General features: G+C 43.9%; 1 protein-coding gene across 1 annotated transcript in view; it reads right to left on the bottom strand.

Annotated features, from left to right (window-relative positions):
* Positions 1-16,082, bottom strand: part of SPATA17 (spermatogenesis associated 17) — a 489,596-nt gene that overhangs the window by 93,663 nt on the left and 379,851 nt on the right. The gene's annotated exons all lie outside the window — the stretch shown is intronic.

Here is a 16,082-nt window from a genome sequence, read left to right on the forward strand (position 1 = left end):
CGCCATGCATAAGGTTGTAGCTCGTCCTGTCCTTGGAATTAGTGCTGTTTATGGTTTCATGATAGCATTTTGCTTATTATTTCAATCAGTTTTTTTGTACAAGTTTAGCGTCATTTGTCTTTATTTGAAATTTCATAAATAAAAAATTTTTCTAAAAATGGAATAATCTTATCAATGGGGTGGGGCTAGGGTGGGGCGGAGCCAGGCTGGGGCAGGGCTATGGTGGGGCGGGGCTAGGATGGGGCCCCAACAAATTGGTCTGCATAGGGCCCTGCACTTGCTAAGACCGGCCCTGCCTGCTAGCATCCTGCCCCATGCTTACATACTGATGGGAACATTAAGGGTAGTTAGTGGGGTTCCCCAGGGGTCTGTGCTGGGACCGCTGCTTTTTAACATATTTATAAACGACCTAGAGATGGGAGTAACTAGTGAGGTAATTAAATTTGCTGATGACACAAAGTTATTCAAAGTCGTTAAATCGCAGGAGGATTGTGAAAAAATCCAAGACGACCTTACAAAACTGGGAGACTGGGCATCTAAATGGCAGATGATGTTTAATGTGAGCAAGTGCAATATTTGAGGTGCAGTTACATCATGGAGCGATACAAATGCATTATAACATCTTCATTTTTGTTTTCCATTCCTTTCCTAATAATACCTAACATTCTATTTGCTTTCTTAGCCGCCGCCACACACTGAGCAGAGGGTTTCAACATTGTAAGGTCTCCACCACCGGGAGACTCTTGAGTCCCTCTGCCCTTTAGCTGAGCTGCGTGCTGTAATCCACTGCTAAAGAGCATAAGGCAATCCACAAGGTCAGATCATTATACTTTATTGTAATCCCTTTGTGTCAACTGCTCCTCCAAAGGTAGTTCCCACCACAGCATTTCTCAAGAAGCATAGCAGTTCAACAGCATAGTATTCAAAACAAAACAAAAAAAAACAAAAGGTTTCAAAATCTCAGCAGTTCATATAAAGCAGTTATGGAAAGCAATTCTTCAAACAAAGTAGCTCAAAAAGGGCTCAAACTCCCAGCAGTTCATGTATAGCAGGTATGCAAAGTAATTCTCCAAACATGGTAGCTCCAGAAAGGGTTCAAACCCTCCCCCAGCAGTTCATGTTAGCAGCTAGACAAAACAATTTCCCCAAATACAGCAGTTCAGAAAGGGTTCAAACTCCCAGCAGTTCATGTATAGCAGTTATGCCCAAAACAACCACTCCTCCTCTCTCCCTTTCAAAAGAAATCAACCTAGGGAGAGTGGCAAAGGTCCCTCCCCAACCAGGCCAGCATTATACTCTGACCACCACCCTCATGACCCTTCCATGGTAAACCTGTTCTCTCAGCTCCCCTCGTGGGTTGGCCACCTTTTCCCTTCTTCTACCAGGCTCTCCTCCTAAGCAGCCCTCTGCTGTTTCACCTCCTTTCCTTCCAGTTTAGTCAGAGCAGCAATCTCCATCAGCAACTCTTGCTCTAGTTCTTCTTCATTTTCTTCCCTTTGCCAGTCCATAGGTTCCTCCCCACATCCATTGCTCAGCTGCTCTCCATTTGCTTGATTAGGCAGGTTCAGAACTCCTTCTCTCATCCTGGCTCTCTGGGACAGGTTTTTCCAACTCCCTTCTCTTGCCCTTCTCCTGACCTCCTCTGGGGGTTGTTGGGGATTGAAGTCCTTGTTTCTACCATGGGACCTACCCAGGGGCTGGTGGGAATTGTAGTCTTTTCCCTTTCTCCAATCCCCCAGGGGAAAAGACTCCTTCCTTTCTCTACCCAGTCTCCCTCCCTCTCGAGCCTCCTCGTTCCTCCATGTGCCTTCATTCTCCATCTCAACCTCATATTCCTCACAACGTATCATCAATGATGACACCTAGATCCCTTTCCTGGTTGATGACTCCTAATGTGGAACCTTGCATTACATAACTATATTCCGGGTTCCTCTTTCCCACATGCATCACTTTGCACCTGCTCACATTAAGGGCCTTATTCTATAAAGGTTATGCACCTAAATTTATGCTCCTAAAATTTATGAGCGTACTTTAAATTATGCTCATAAATTAGGAGCATAAATTTTAGGAGCATAACCTTTATAGATTAAGGCCCAAAACGTCATCTGCCATTTGGATGCCCAGTCTGATAAGGTCCTCTTGTAAGTTTTCACAATCCTCTTGCGATTTAACAACTTTGAATAACTTTATATCGTCAGAAATGTAATTACCTCACTAGTTACTCCCATCTCTAGATCATTTATAAATATGTTAAAAAGCAGTGATCCCAGCACAGACTCCTGGGAACCCCACTATCTACCCTTCTCCATTGAGAATACTGACCATCTAACCCTACTCTCTGTTTTCTATCTTTTAACCAGTTTTTAATCCAGAATAGAACACTATCTCCTATCCCATGACTCTCCAATTTCCTCTGGAGTCATTCACAAGGTACTTTGTCAAATGCCTTTTGAAAATCGACTGGCACACCTTTATTCAGATGTTTGTTCACTCCTTCAAAGAAATGTAGTAGATTGGTGGGGCAAGATTTCCCTTCACTAAATGGCTTTCAGCCTTATTTTCGAAAGTGATGGGCGCCCATATTTCGACCCAAATCGGGAGATGGGTGCCCATCTCGCAAAGGCGCCCAAATCGGTATAATCAAAAGCCGATTTTGGGCGTCTTCAACTGCACTCCGTCATGGGAACGAACAAAGTTGACGGGGGCATGTCGGAGGTGTAGTGAAGGCAGGACTGGGGCGTGTTTATCGGCCGAGGAGAGATGGGCGCCTTCAGCCGATAATCGAAAAAAAAGGGCAGCAGAAGCGAGAATTTGGGTCGCTTTTGCTGGACCCTTTTTTTTCACGACCCAAGTCCCAAAAAAGTGCCCAACTGGCCAGATGACCACCGGAGGGAATCGGGGATGACCTCCCCTGACTCCCCCAGTGGTCACTAACCCCCTCCCACCATAAAAAATGAACTTTAAAAACTTTTTCTGACAGCCTGTATGCGAGCCTAAAATGTCATACCCAGCTCCCTGACAGCAGTATGCAGGTCCCTTGGATCAGTTGTTAGTGGGTGCAGTGGACATCAGGTAGGCGGACCCAGGCCCATCCCCCCCTACCTGTTCCACTTGTGCTGGTTAATGTTGAGCCCTCCAAAACCCTCCAAACCCCCCCAAAACCCACTGTACCCACATGTAGGTGCCCCCCTGCACCCCTTAGGGCTATGGTAATGGTGTAGACTTGTGGGCAGTGAGTTTTGGGGGGGATTTGTGGGGCTCAGCACACAAGGGAAGGGTGCTATGCACCTGGGAGCTATTTTAATTTTTTTTTTAATTTGTAAAAGTGTCCCCTAGGGTGCCCAGTTGGTGTCCTGGCATGTGAGGGGGACCAGTGCACTACGAATCCTGGCCCCTCCTACGACCCAATGCCTTGGATTTGTTCGTTTTTGAGATGGGCGCCTTCGGTTTACATTATCGCTGAAAATCGATAGCACCCAGCTGAAAAACAAACAAATCCTAGGCATTTATTTATTATTTATTTATTATTACATTTGTACCCCGCACTTTCCCACTCAAAGCAGGTTCAATGCGGCTTACATAATAATATGGAATATTTGCCTCGCACAACCCGTATTATCGACAAAAAGATGGGCGCCCATCTTTTTTCGAAAATACGGTTTGTTCCGCCCCTTCGCATGGCCACCCATGGAGATGGGCACCCACTTTCGATTATGCTCCTCTTTATCTCATTGATCCATGCTTTTGAATAAGCTCTGTAATTTTGTTCTTTATAATAGTCTCTACCATTTTACCCAGCACCGACGTCAGGCTTACCGGTCTATAATTTCCTGGATCATCTCTGGAACCTTTTTTTTTTAAATTGGCATTACATTGGCTACCCTCCAATCTTCAGGTGCCACGCTTGATTATAAAGATAAATTACATATTACTAACAATAGTTCTGCAAGTTCATTTTTCAATTCTGTCAGGAGTCCGGGATGAATACCATCCAGTCCTTACATAAAGAAACATAAAGCTTCTGTAATATATGCATTGTAATACACAAACAACTTTTCCAACTCGTGAACAAACTATTAGATATCACACCAGTCACAACCAACAGCAAAGACACCCCTGATGCGGACAATCTTGAGAGATACTTCAACGAAAAAATAGTACAACTACGACTTAAAATACCTGTCAGTATCATCGACTATGCTGAACTCCTTAACTGCCTAGACCCAGTCCCTGGTATTCACCCAGCGGACAGGACCTGGACTAACTTTGAGTTATCAGAAAACAATATCTCCCAAATGCTCAAAAGATTTGCCAAATCTCACTGCAAACTAGATATATGCCCAAACAACCTGATGACATCTGTTCCCCAACAAGTCATAAACGACATAACAAAACACCTGAATTACATGCTACAAAATGGACTCTTCCCGAAGGAAAAAGGAAACATTTTACTCACCCCCATACCCAAAGACGCAAAGAAAAGTGCTAGTGAACTAACTAACTACGGACCAGTAGCATCTATTCCCTTAATAACCAAATTAACGGAAGGGTTGGTGACCAAGCAACTTACAAACTATCTAGATAAATTTTCAATACTTCACGATTCCCAGTCAGGATTTTTTGGTCTAACCACAGTACGGAAACAGTATTAGTAACTCTCATGACTAAATTCAAACAAACGATTGCATCTGGTAAGAACATACTACTTTTACAATTCGACATGTCAAGCGCTTTCGACATGGTTGACCACGGAATTTTATTACACATCCTTGAATAATTCGGAATCGGAGGCAACGTCCTCAACTGGTTCAAGGGATTCCTAACCACAAGATCATACCAAGTAACATTTAACTCGACTATCTCAGCCGCATGGGTACCTGAATGCGGAGTACCACAGGGATCCCCCCCTCTCGCCGACTCTATTCAACTTAATGATGACACCCTTGGCAAAATTACTATCAAATCAAAACCTTAATCCATACAAAACCTTAATCCATACATTTATGCAGATGACATAACGATCTACATCCCATTCAAACAAGACCTAAAAGAAACTTCAAAAGACATCAACCAAAGTCTCAATATCATGCATTCTTGGGCGGACGCATTTCGGCTAAAACTCAATGCAGAAAAAAACCCAGTGCCTAATACCTCCCAACACAACAAGAAAGAATTCACCGTCATTAACACACCAACCCTAAACCTTCCTGTCTCAGAAACCCTAAAAATTCTTGGAGTTACCATTGATCGACACCTAACACTAGAGAACCACGCGAAAAACACAACCAAGAAGATGTTCCACTCAATGTGGAAATTAAAAAGAATAAGACCTTTCTTCCCAAGGAGTGTTTTCCGCAACCTGGTACAATCAATGGTGCTCAGTCATCTAGACTATTGCAACGCACTATATGCCGGCTGCAAAGAACAAATAATCAAGAAACTCCAAACAGCCCAGAACACTGCAGCTAGACTCATATTTGGCAAACCAAAATTTGAAAGTGCCAAGCCCTTATGAGAAAAACTACACTGGCTCCCACTTAAGGAACGCATCGCATTCAAGGTATGCTCACTAGTTCACAAAATTATCCATGGAGCCGCACCAGCTTACATGTCAGACTTGATAGACCTACCACCTAGGAACGCCAAAAGATCATCCCGCACATTCCTTGATCTGCACTTCCCCAGCTGCAAAGGAATGAAATACAAACTAATGCATGCGTCAAACTTTACCTACCTGAGCACACAGTTATGGAATGCACTGCTGCGCAGCTTGAAATCGATCTACGAAAGAACGAACTTCCGCTTATTACTGAAGACCCATTTCTTTAATAAAGCGAACCACAAAGATCAACCAATGTGAATATGCACAACTCACCCACCTATATTCAGAACTGTCTCTTAATATCTGCCTGTATACTATTACTTTGTTTTATTATCATCATGTCGACCAAAACCCTGCAATATTAAATGTTCATTTACTAACATTCGTCCACTACTCATGATGTATTGTAAGCCACTTTGAGCCTGCAAAGAGGTGGGATAAGGTGGGATACAAATGCAACAAATAAATAAAATAAAATAAACATAAAAGGAACAACAGACAAATGCAGAGGCAGTTCATGGAGTTATATAACATAAGTTTTTAAGATGTCATGCAAATCTAGACTTGTTTCTAATTTCTGTTAGACAGAGGATGCATTAGCAATACTTTGCACTAACACTAAGTGCACATTCAGACAGAAAATATCCTATTTTTTAGAACTATACTTTGAATACACCAGTGACAAATGTATGAGAAGATGTTGAGAATGCCCAGGGCCGGCCCTAGGGTTTCTAGCGCCCTCCTGCAGTCTATTAGTCGGCGCCCCTACCCATCCAGAGGCGGGATCACTATGGCTCCGCCCCCACAGTAGACACACCCCTTTTACCAGCCATGGCATCATTGAAAATATTACACCAGTATAGAAGAAAAATAACTTAGCACACAGACCAGGAATTAGGAGAACAGACAGTCTTGCCAACTCTGAAAAACAATGTGTTATCAAAATTTCAGAATCTAACAAACAGATCCCTATTCAGACACTTGGCCTTGCAGTCACACATGTAGAACAGAGATAGCCTCTCTTCAAATTCTTCAAAAATTAACCTGAAATCCTAAGAAGTTAGACTCTGCATGCAGCACAATAGCCTTCTCATCGAGCACAGCTTAGGATCTAGCTAGGACAGACTTAATCAGCATAAACTAACATATTCTACAATCTGAGTTGGACAGACTAACAGGAGTTACTGAAGTGGGAATGAGAGATAGGTGATGGTTAGGAATTGAAAGCAGGCATCTAGCCCTCCTGTCCTGTGAGTTGCTGTGTTGGGGATGGGGGTGGAAAAGGGTGGGTCAGGTGCAGTACTAAACAGCAGTCTCTGACAAAACAAGGGTCCAGGCTCTGCTGTGCTGTCTCTGTCTGAGCCCTCTCTGGGCAGAGGACAGAGGTTAGCTGAGCTCCCACAAGTTATTTCAGAGCCAGATTCAGTTGGAGCAGTGACATTCTCTGACAAACACAAGGAGTATATTTCTCTGCTCGGGAGGGGGGAGGGGACGGGACAGAGAGCTGACAGCTTTGGAGCCAGACTGAGATGAGCAGCAGAGATTAGATACTCAGCAGAGCTTGATTGCTTGCAAAGTGACGCCCTTGAAGGCATGCACCCCCCTACAGTGCTTACCCTGCTTACCGGGTTTGACCGGCCCTGAGAATGCCCCCAGTAGTTACCTCATAGGCTTTGCACTTACCATGTGGTAAGTGATGTAAAAGGATTCCCCCCTCCCCTTTTTTTGTACCACTCCTTTTCTTTAGAATTCCCTTCCCTTGCCCTTCTGCACAGATCAATCTTTTATGAAGTTTCACACAGCTCTCAAAACTCATTTATTTGAGAAGTGTTTCGTGCTTAGATGGCTAACTGGAGAGGGAAGAACAGACTTTTCTACAATCTTTTCTTTTATTCTCTTCTATCCTGTTTAAGTATCGGCATTCCTTTCCTCCTATTTGTTGTAGTTGATCCTTTAAAATAAAACAAGTGGGGTGTTCACTAAGGGGTCTTTCTACTAAAGTGCGTAGAAATCTGGGCTTAGTGTGTGCTAATATGGGACTTTCCCGCATGCTAAGCCCAGATTTTCCACTGCATTATTTTAGGGCATTTTCTAATGTTTTTTTTTCAGATTGCAAGTTAATGTTTGCATTAGCATACAGTATCTGGAAAAAGATAATGCGGGAGTACTTACCGCCTCCGACTTAGGAGGTGCTAAGTGATCCTGTGAGAACTCTGCATTAAGCAGTTAGCATGCCGCCTATGACACGCTCTCAAAAAAATTTTTTTAATAGTTAACATGCAGTTAGTGCATGGAAAAGAAGAAAATACCTTAAAAGCTTTCATGCGTTTTGCAGTAGCTCGTTTTCCCACACTAAACGAGCGTTAAGGCCCTAACAGTTTAGTAGAAGGGTCCCTGTGTTAGATTATACTATTGCTTTGAATACTGATGAAGGTAATTTATTTCAATCTCAATAATATACTGTGGCATTACTTTTCACTACAGTCACTTAAATGGAGACTACATATGACACTAGCACAATACGATAGAAGAATTATACTGAAATATTAGGGCTTTATAGAAATTAAAAGTGTGCGTTTGGCTCATTAGTGCCCCTTAAAATATGTAGGGGCCTGTCTACTAAGCTGCACTGTTAAATGGGGTTAGTATGGCCTAGTGCAGGACTTTCCCAGGCGCTAAGCCTATTTCTACTACTACTACTACTACTATTAAGCATTTCTATAGCGCTACAAGGCATACGCAGCGCTGCACAAACATAGAAGAAAGACAGTCCCTGCTCAAAGAGCTTACAATCTAATAGACAAAAAATAAATAAAGTAAGCAAATCAAATCAATTAATGTGAACGGGAAGGAAGAGAGGAGGGTAGGTGGAGGTGAGTGGTTACAAGTGGTTACGAGTCAAAAGCAATGTTAAAGAGGTGCGCTTTCAGTCTAGATTTAAAGGTGGCCAAGGATGGGGCAAGACGTAGGGGCTCAGGAAGTTTATTCCAGGCGTAGGGTGCAGCGAGACAGAAGGCGCGAAGTCTGGAGTTGGCAGTAGTGGAGAAGGGAACAGATAAGAAGGATTTATCCATGGAGCGGAGTGCACGGGAAGGGGTGTAGGGAAGGACGAGTGTGGAGAGATACTGGGGAGTAGCAGAGTGAGTACATTTATAGGTTAGTAGAAGTTTGAACAGGATGTGAAAATGGATAGGGAGCCAGTGAAGGGTCTTGAGGAGAGGGGTAGTATGAGTAAAGTGACCCTGGCGGAAGATGAGACGGGCAGCAGAGTTTTGAACTGACTGGAGAGGGGAGAGGTGACTAAGTGGGAGGCCAGCAAAAAGCAGATTGCAGTAGTCTAAACGAGAGGTGACAAGGGTGTGGATGAGGGTTTTGGTAGAGTGCTCGAAAAGAAAGGGGCAGATTTTACGGATGTTGTAAAGAAAGAAACGACAGGACTTGGCAATCTGGTGGATATGATCAGAGAAGGAGAGAGAAGAGTCAAAGATGACCCCAAGGTTTCGAGCTGAGGAGACAGGGAGAATGAGAGAGCCATCAACAGAAATAGAAAACGGGGGGAGCGGGGAGGTGGGTTTGGGGGGGAAAATGAGAAGCTCGGTTTGGTCATATTAATTTCAGGTGGTGTTGAGACATCCAGACAGCAATGTCAGACAAGCACGCTGAAACTTTGGTTTGGATGCAAGGTGAGATATCAGGGGTAGAAAGGTAGATTTGGGAGTCATCAGCATAGAGATGGTAGGAAAAGCCATGGGATGAGATTAATGAACCAAGGGAAGAAGTGTAGATAGAAAAGAGGAGGGGACCAAGAATAGAACCCTGAGGTACGCCGACAGGCAGAGGGATAGAAGTAGAAGAGGATCCACCAGAGTGAACACTAAAGGTGCGGAGGGAGAGGTAGGAAGAGAACCAGGAAAGGACAGAGCCCTGGAATCCAAGTGAGGACAGGGTATCGAGAAGTATGCTGTGATCGACAGTGTCAAAAGCAGCGGAAAGATCAAGAAGAATGAGGATGGAATATTGACCTCTGGATTTAGCCAGTAATAGGTCATTGGAGACTTTAGTAAGCGCAGTTTCGGTTGAGTGGAGAGGGCGAAAACCAGATTGTAGTGGGTCAGGAATAGCATGTGAGGAGAGAAAATCAAGGCAGCGGCGGTGAACAGCACGCTCAGTGTTGCCATAGAAGAGGCATTTTTTCCCCATTCGGTGAATATCTGGCCGTGTGCTAATGTCAGAACCACTTATCACCTACTATTCAGGAGGCACTAAGGTCTCCCCCATTATGGACACATTAACCAGTTAGCACAGCAGTAATGTCAGTGTGTGCTACCTGAATAACACTTCCATTCCCATTCTCTACCCCTGAATTACACCTTCCAAAATAAAAGAAAAGAAAAGAAATACACCACATGTTTCATGCATTCAAAAGGCAAAACTAACACAGGAACCTTTAGCTCATCCTGTGTTAGGCCATTTTCCCTGCATTGTGTGTATTAGAGCTTAACCAAGCTTAGTAAAAGGGCCCCTTAATGTATACAAAATTAATTTAACATATGTTAACCAATGAATCAATATGTGTTAAGTCCACTGGTATGCATTAAAAATTTTTAGTGTACGCTAATTTTTTTTACATTAAAATAAATGTGTAAAATGAGCCCAGAAAAACACGCAATAACTGGGGAAAAAGCTAAAGCAAAGTGACAACAAACTGAACACATCCCTAATAGGCAGAGCAAAACAGTGGGGATGACCAAGCAAATCTAGACAAAGGAATCTAGTACTCAAAGGCGTCCTTTATTGAGATTATTCTCAGATCATCAAGTACATAAGTATTCAGCATGGGTTTCTTCCATTCCTGGAGAATATGCCTGATTTATGGAATTCATAGAAGAGGCCCTTTAAAAGGAAAAGGCTCTTTGTTTGCATTATATCAATCCCGCTTTGTGGTTTCTCCCAAAAGGATCATCATTATATCTATTGTTTTGAAGGTATAGAATTTTACCAGTTCAACTTATTGTATTTATCTCAGAATTTATGGACTCCTAATGCAGGCAGTAGTGTCAAAGCACGGCCTGTGCAGAGTCCTTATGTACTCAATGATCTGAGAATAATCTCAAAGGATGCCTTTGTGTACCAGATTCTCTTGCCTACATTTGCTTGGTCACCTCCTCTGTTTTTGTTTGTCTTTGCGACTTGTGGGGTTTTGGTTTTTCTCTTCTGTGTGCGCACATCCCTGATAGGGAAATAGATATGACCTACTGATTCTCATCATTACAGTAACATACAAATAATTTTCCCAATTCATAGAAGTTCTTGGCATCTGTCCTTTGGAAAGGAGAAGCTATGAATCTGTGAGCTGTACCCCTAACTGTACCCCTAAATTGCTAGGTTTACTTTCCATTGCTAGTCATAGGTAAAAAAGCAGCTTTAGTCTTACATCTGGTTTAATTTGCATTTACATTGCAGAGACTGCTATAATTATTGGGAATATTTAGATTTACAGGAGAAAAGTAGTTTCTAGCTGAATTTGACTGTTGTATCAAATTGAATTTGATTATTTTAGCAAACTGTGTCATTACTTGCACCAGAACCTTTTTGATAGAGCACTTGGCTGACTCACTGGGATTTAGAGTCCCACCTACTCATATATAGACAACCCAAAAGTCATTAACATTACTCCTCAGTCATACACAGGCAATCTTCCAGACTGTTAACCCTATCATAGTATACCTGTTCATAAACATTCCAACCAATCAAGATGACTTTTATTCTGTATAATAATTGTGGTGCTTTAAGCACACCATCTGGAGGCTTAAAGCATTTTCTCTCTGTCTTCAGCTTGATAGTATAAAACAGGATTTCATCAAAATAAAGTAGGAATTGGATGCAATTAAGGCAGCTTCTACCACTGCACAGAATCATACCAATTTCTCACCACTGCCTCAAAGAATAAAACCACCTAAGAATAGATGCATCACAGTAGGCTCAGGTAGCCTACAACATGTGGCACAGAAGCATCCACCCTCACAATTGTTGCCTCTGCAGAATTCTTTTGCTCAGTTCTATTTTCTGTGATGCTCCAGAAAATAGAACTGAGGTGGAACAAAAACCGATGAAAGTGTCCCACGAGCAAAGACACCCCACAAACACAAATAATGAATATCAAACCAGAAAACTGTTGCTGCTGAGGGATACTATTATCAGAGGCATTAACTTTGAAACACATTTCAAGGGGCCCAGAAAAATGAAATGCCTTCTAGGCTCCTCAGCTATCAGGAGTATCAGACAAATACTGACTATAATTAGAGAAGAAACTAACACTGATGCTGTTATCCTCCAGGGAACAACTGACCTGGCCAATAATACCCCACTTGCAGTGCAGAGAGCTTTTCAGGAACTGAGGGAGGGGTTAAAACCTTTGATATAAAAGGTAGCTTTTTATGAAGTACTACCTACTTTTGGAAAGAGAGAAAAGTTTACAAAATATCGAGAATTTCAATAGGTGGCTCAAAGCCTGGTGTCATCAAGAAGGTTTTAGGTACATAGGAGGATGGGGTAATAATGGAAAAACAAAAGACTTTATTGTAATAATGAACTGCATCTCACTGTGGCAGGGAAAAAGGTACATATGAGAATGGAGTGGATATAGCACCTTTCACAGAAGAACGTGTTTATGAATAACTTGAAAAATTGAAGGTGGACAAAGCCATGGGACCAAATTGGATCCATCCCAGGATAATGAGGGAGCTCAGGGAGGTTCTGTCAGGTCCTCTTAAAGATTTGTTTAATAAATCCTTGGAGACGGGGGAGAAGAGTGGATGTGGTCCCTCTTCACAAAAGTGGTGACAGAGAAGAAGCAGGAAACTATAGTCCAATAAGCCTCACTTTGGTTATTGGAAAAGTAATGGAAGCAACGCTGAAGGAAAGGAAAGGATAGTGAATTTTGTGGAAGCCAATAGATTACAAGATCCAATACAATATGCCAAACAAATCTTATTGAATTCTTTGACTGAGTGACCAGAGAATTGGATTGAGGACATACACTAGATGTAATCTCCTTAGATTTCAGCAAAGCCTTTGACATGGTTCCTCATAGGAGGCTCTTGAATTAACTTGACAGGCTGAAGTTAGGAAACAAAGTGGTGAACTGGATTAGTTGCTGGTTGACAGACAGATGCCAGAGGGTGGTGGTTAATGGAATTCACTCAGAAGAAAGAAAGGTGAGTAATGGAGAGCCTCAAGGATCGGTGCTGAGGCTGATTCTGTTCAATAAATTTGTAAGCGACATTGCCGAAAGTTTAGAAGGTAAGGTCTGCCTTTTTGTGAATGATACTATGATTTGTAACAGAGTGATGCACTTAGGGAGTAGAAATCTAAGGGAGACATATGGGCTAAGCAGTGAGAGGCTGATATGCACAGAGAGAGGGATCTTAGAGTGATAGTATTTGAGGATCTGAAGGCTAAAAAACAGTGTGACAAGGCGGTGGACTTTTGGCGGTTGTCAGGTTTGAAGGCGTTTTTCTGAATAGAGATGAGCTGTCCAAACAACGGGAGTTTTACCCCGATCGGTTTACTCACCTCTTGCGCTACAGTTTGCAAGTTGACCGATAGGAGTTTATTGACCCCTGATGCAGGCGTTTGTACGCCGAAACACGGCCCGTGTCGGGTATTTGTGATATTAAAGGACTCCATTTTTTCTCAATCCTGAAGGCCCAGTTTCTGCTTCTTTTTTGTTTGCAAGGCGGTGGATGTAGCCAGAAGGATGCTAGGCTGTATAGAGAGAGAGGTGTAACCAGCAGAAGAAAAGAGGTGTTGATGCCCCTGTACAAGTCGTTGGTGAGGCCCCACCTGGAGTATTGTGTTCAGTTTGGAGGCCGTATCTCGCTAAAGATGTAAGAAGACTTGAACTGGTACAGAGGAAGGCGATAAGAATGATATGGGGTTTGTGCCAAAAGACATATGAAAAAAGGGACTAGAAGACCTGAATATGTATACCCTAGAGGAGAGAAGGAACAGGGGAGATATGATGCAGACGTTTAAATACTTGAAAGGTATTAATATAGAAACAAATATTTTTCAGAGAAAGGAAAGTGATAAAACTAGAGGACACAAATTGAAGTTGCAGGATGGTAGACTTAGGAGTAATGTCATAAAGTGTCAGACTTATGAGTTCTTGTACCAAGTAGAGCGCTGCTGAGCCCGGTACTCGGACCAGGATCTGCTTGGCAGCTGGACAACCCCGGGGTTCACTTGCACTGACCGCCATTCCGCAGAGGTTGAGCCCCTAGGTGCGGGCAGCCTGCAGGACTTACGGGACGGAGCTGGAAACGGGGTGATGAATGTATCGACCAGGCAGGCAGCAGGTCAAGAGAGTAATCCAGGTACAAGCGGAAGTCAGTAGGCAGGCAAGAGTGTAATCCAGGCACAGGTAAAGTCAGTAGGCAGGCAACAGGTCAAGAGAGTAATCCAGATACAGGCAAGTCAGTAGGCAGGCGACAGGCAAAGAGTGATCCAGGTACAGGCGAAAGTCAGGGTGGCAGGCAAGAGAGTAACCCAGGTGCAGGTGAAAGTCAGTAGGCAGGCTGCAGGCAAGAGAGTAATCCAGGCACAGGCAATGTCAGTAGGCAGGCGGCAGGCAAAGAGTGATCCAGGTACAGACGAAAGTCAGTAGGCAGGCGGCAGGCAAGAGAGTAATCCAGGCACAGGCAAAGGGACCAGTAGATAAGAAGCAGACTACAGAGCTAGTAACACCTACCAAAGTAGAAGCCGAAGCAATGAAGCAGAGGGCTTCCCAAAAATAGTGCTGGCGTCTGATGTCAGCAGGAACCAGCTGGGTAGGAGAGCTGTCATAGGCCAATGGTAGTGAGAGAAAGGAGAGCATGAGGCCAATCCCCATGGAGCAAGGAGGCGGGGCCACGGCACAGAGCAGCCCACAAGATGTAGCGCTGGAGGAAAGACATTGGCGTGCACACAGCACTGGCGGGAACAGCGGGCAACACCAGCAACATCGGCGCGAGCACCGCTCCGCCAAGAGAAGCGTCGGTCCAACACAGCACCGCTGAAGAGAACGTCGGACCCGCTACGGAGGTGAGGAGCACGACATAAAGTTCTTTTTCATGGAGAGGGTGATGGCTGCCTGGAATGACCTCCCATGTAAGGTGGTGAAAAAACAAAGACTGTGGCAGAATTCAAAAAGGTGTGGGATGAACATAGAGGATCTCTAATTAGAAAATAAATGATATAAAAAAACAAAACTTAAAGCGTTGCATATGTGTTTGTATGTGAAGTAGTGCTTAGATGGCAACTCTGGCCGCATCATCTAAGGCTGGTGCTGGGCTGGGTTGTACGGTCTGAGTCCTGCATATGGCGATCCAGTTTAGGGTGGGCTGGAGAGAGCTTTGACGGAAACTCCAGTTATTTGGAACGTGAGGACAATGCCAAGCAGACTATTATGATCTTTGTCCCACAAATGACAAGACGGATTTAAATAGGCTGGAATGGGCTTTGACAGCAACTCCAGTAGCTGGAACATAAGGACAGAGCCAGGCGGACTTGTATGGTCTATGTCCCAGAAACACCAAAGAAAGATCATGATTAAGTAAATTATTTCATGTTCATTGGTGATTTAAATCTTGAATTGATAATGGATGTGACTGCTGGGCAGACTGGATGGACCGTTCAGGTCTTTATCTGCTGTCACTTACTATGTTACTATCCTGCTTATTTTCGAACGAGAAGGCCGGTCATCTTCCGACACAAATCGGGAGATGGCCGGCCTTCTCCTAAAGTTGGCCAAATCGGTATAATTGAAAGCTGATTTTGGCTGGCTTCAACTTCTTTCCGTCACAGAGCCGGCAAAAGTTCAAGGGGGCGTGTTGGCAGTGTACCGAAGGCAGGACGGGGGCGTGGTTAAGATGGCCGGCTTCAGCCGATAATGGAAAAAAGAAAGCCAGCCCTGACGAACATTTGGCCAACTTTACTTGGTCCCTTTTTGTTCACGACCAAGCCTCAAAAAGGTGCCCCAACTGACCAGATGACCACCAGAGGGAATGGGGGATCACCTCCCCTTACTCCCCCAGTGGTCACCAACCCCCTCCCACCCAAAAAAGAAACAATTTTAAAACATTTTTTGCCAGCTTCTATGCCAGCCTCAAATATCATACCCAGCTCCATCACAGCAGTATGCAGGTCCCTGGAGCAGTTTTTAGTGGGTACTGCAGTGCACTTCAGGCAGGCGGACCCAGGCCCACCCCTCCCTACCTGTTACACTTGCGGTGGTAAATGAGAGCCCTCCAACCCCCCCCCCCAAAATCCTCTGTACCCACATCTAGGTGCCCCCCTTCATCCCTAAGGGCTATGGTAGTGGTGTACAGTTGTGGGGAGTGGGTTTTGGGGGGGATTTGGGGGGCTCAGCACACAAAGTAAATGAGCTATGTACCTGGGATCAATTTGTGAAGTCCACTGCAGTGCCCCCTAGGGTGCC

The sequence above is a fragment of the Microcaecilia unicolor genome, chromosome 3 (assembly GCF_901765095.1).
Source record: "Microcaecilia unicolor chromosome 3, aMicUni1.1, whole genome shotgun sequence".
Lineage (NCBI taxonomy): Eukaryota > Metazoa > Chordata > Amphibia > Gymnophiona > Siphonopidae > Microcaecilia > Microcaecilia unicolor.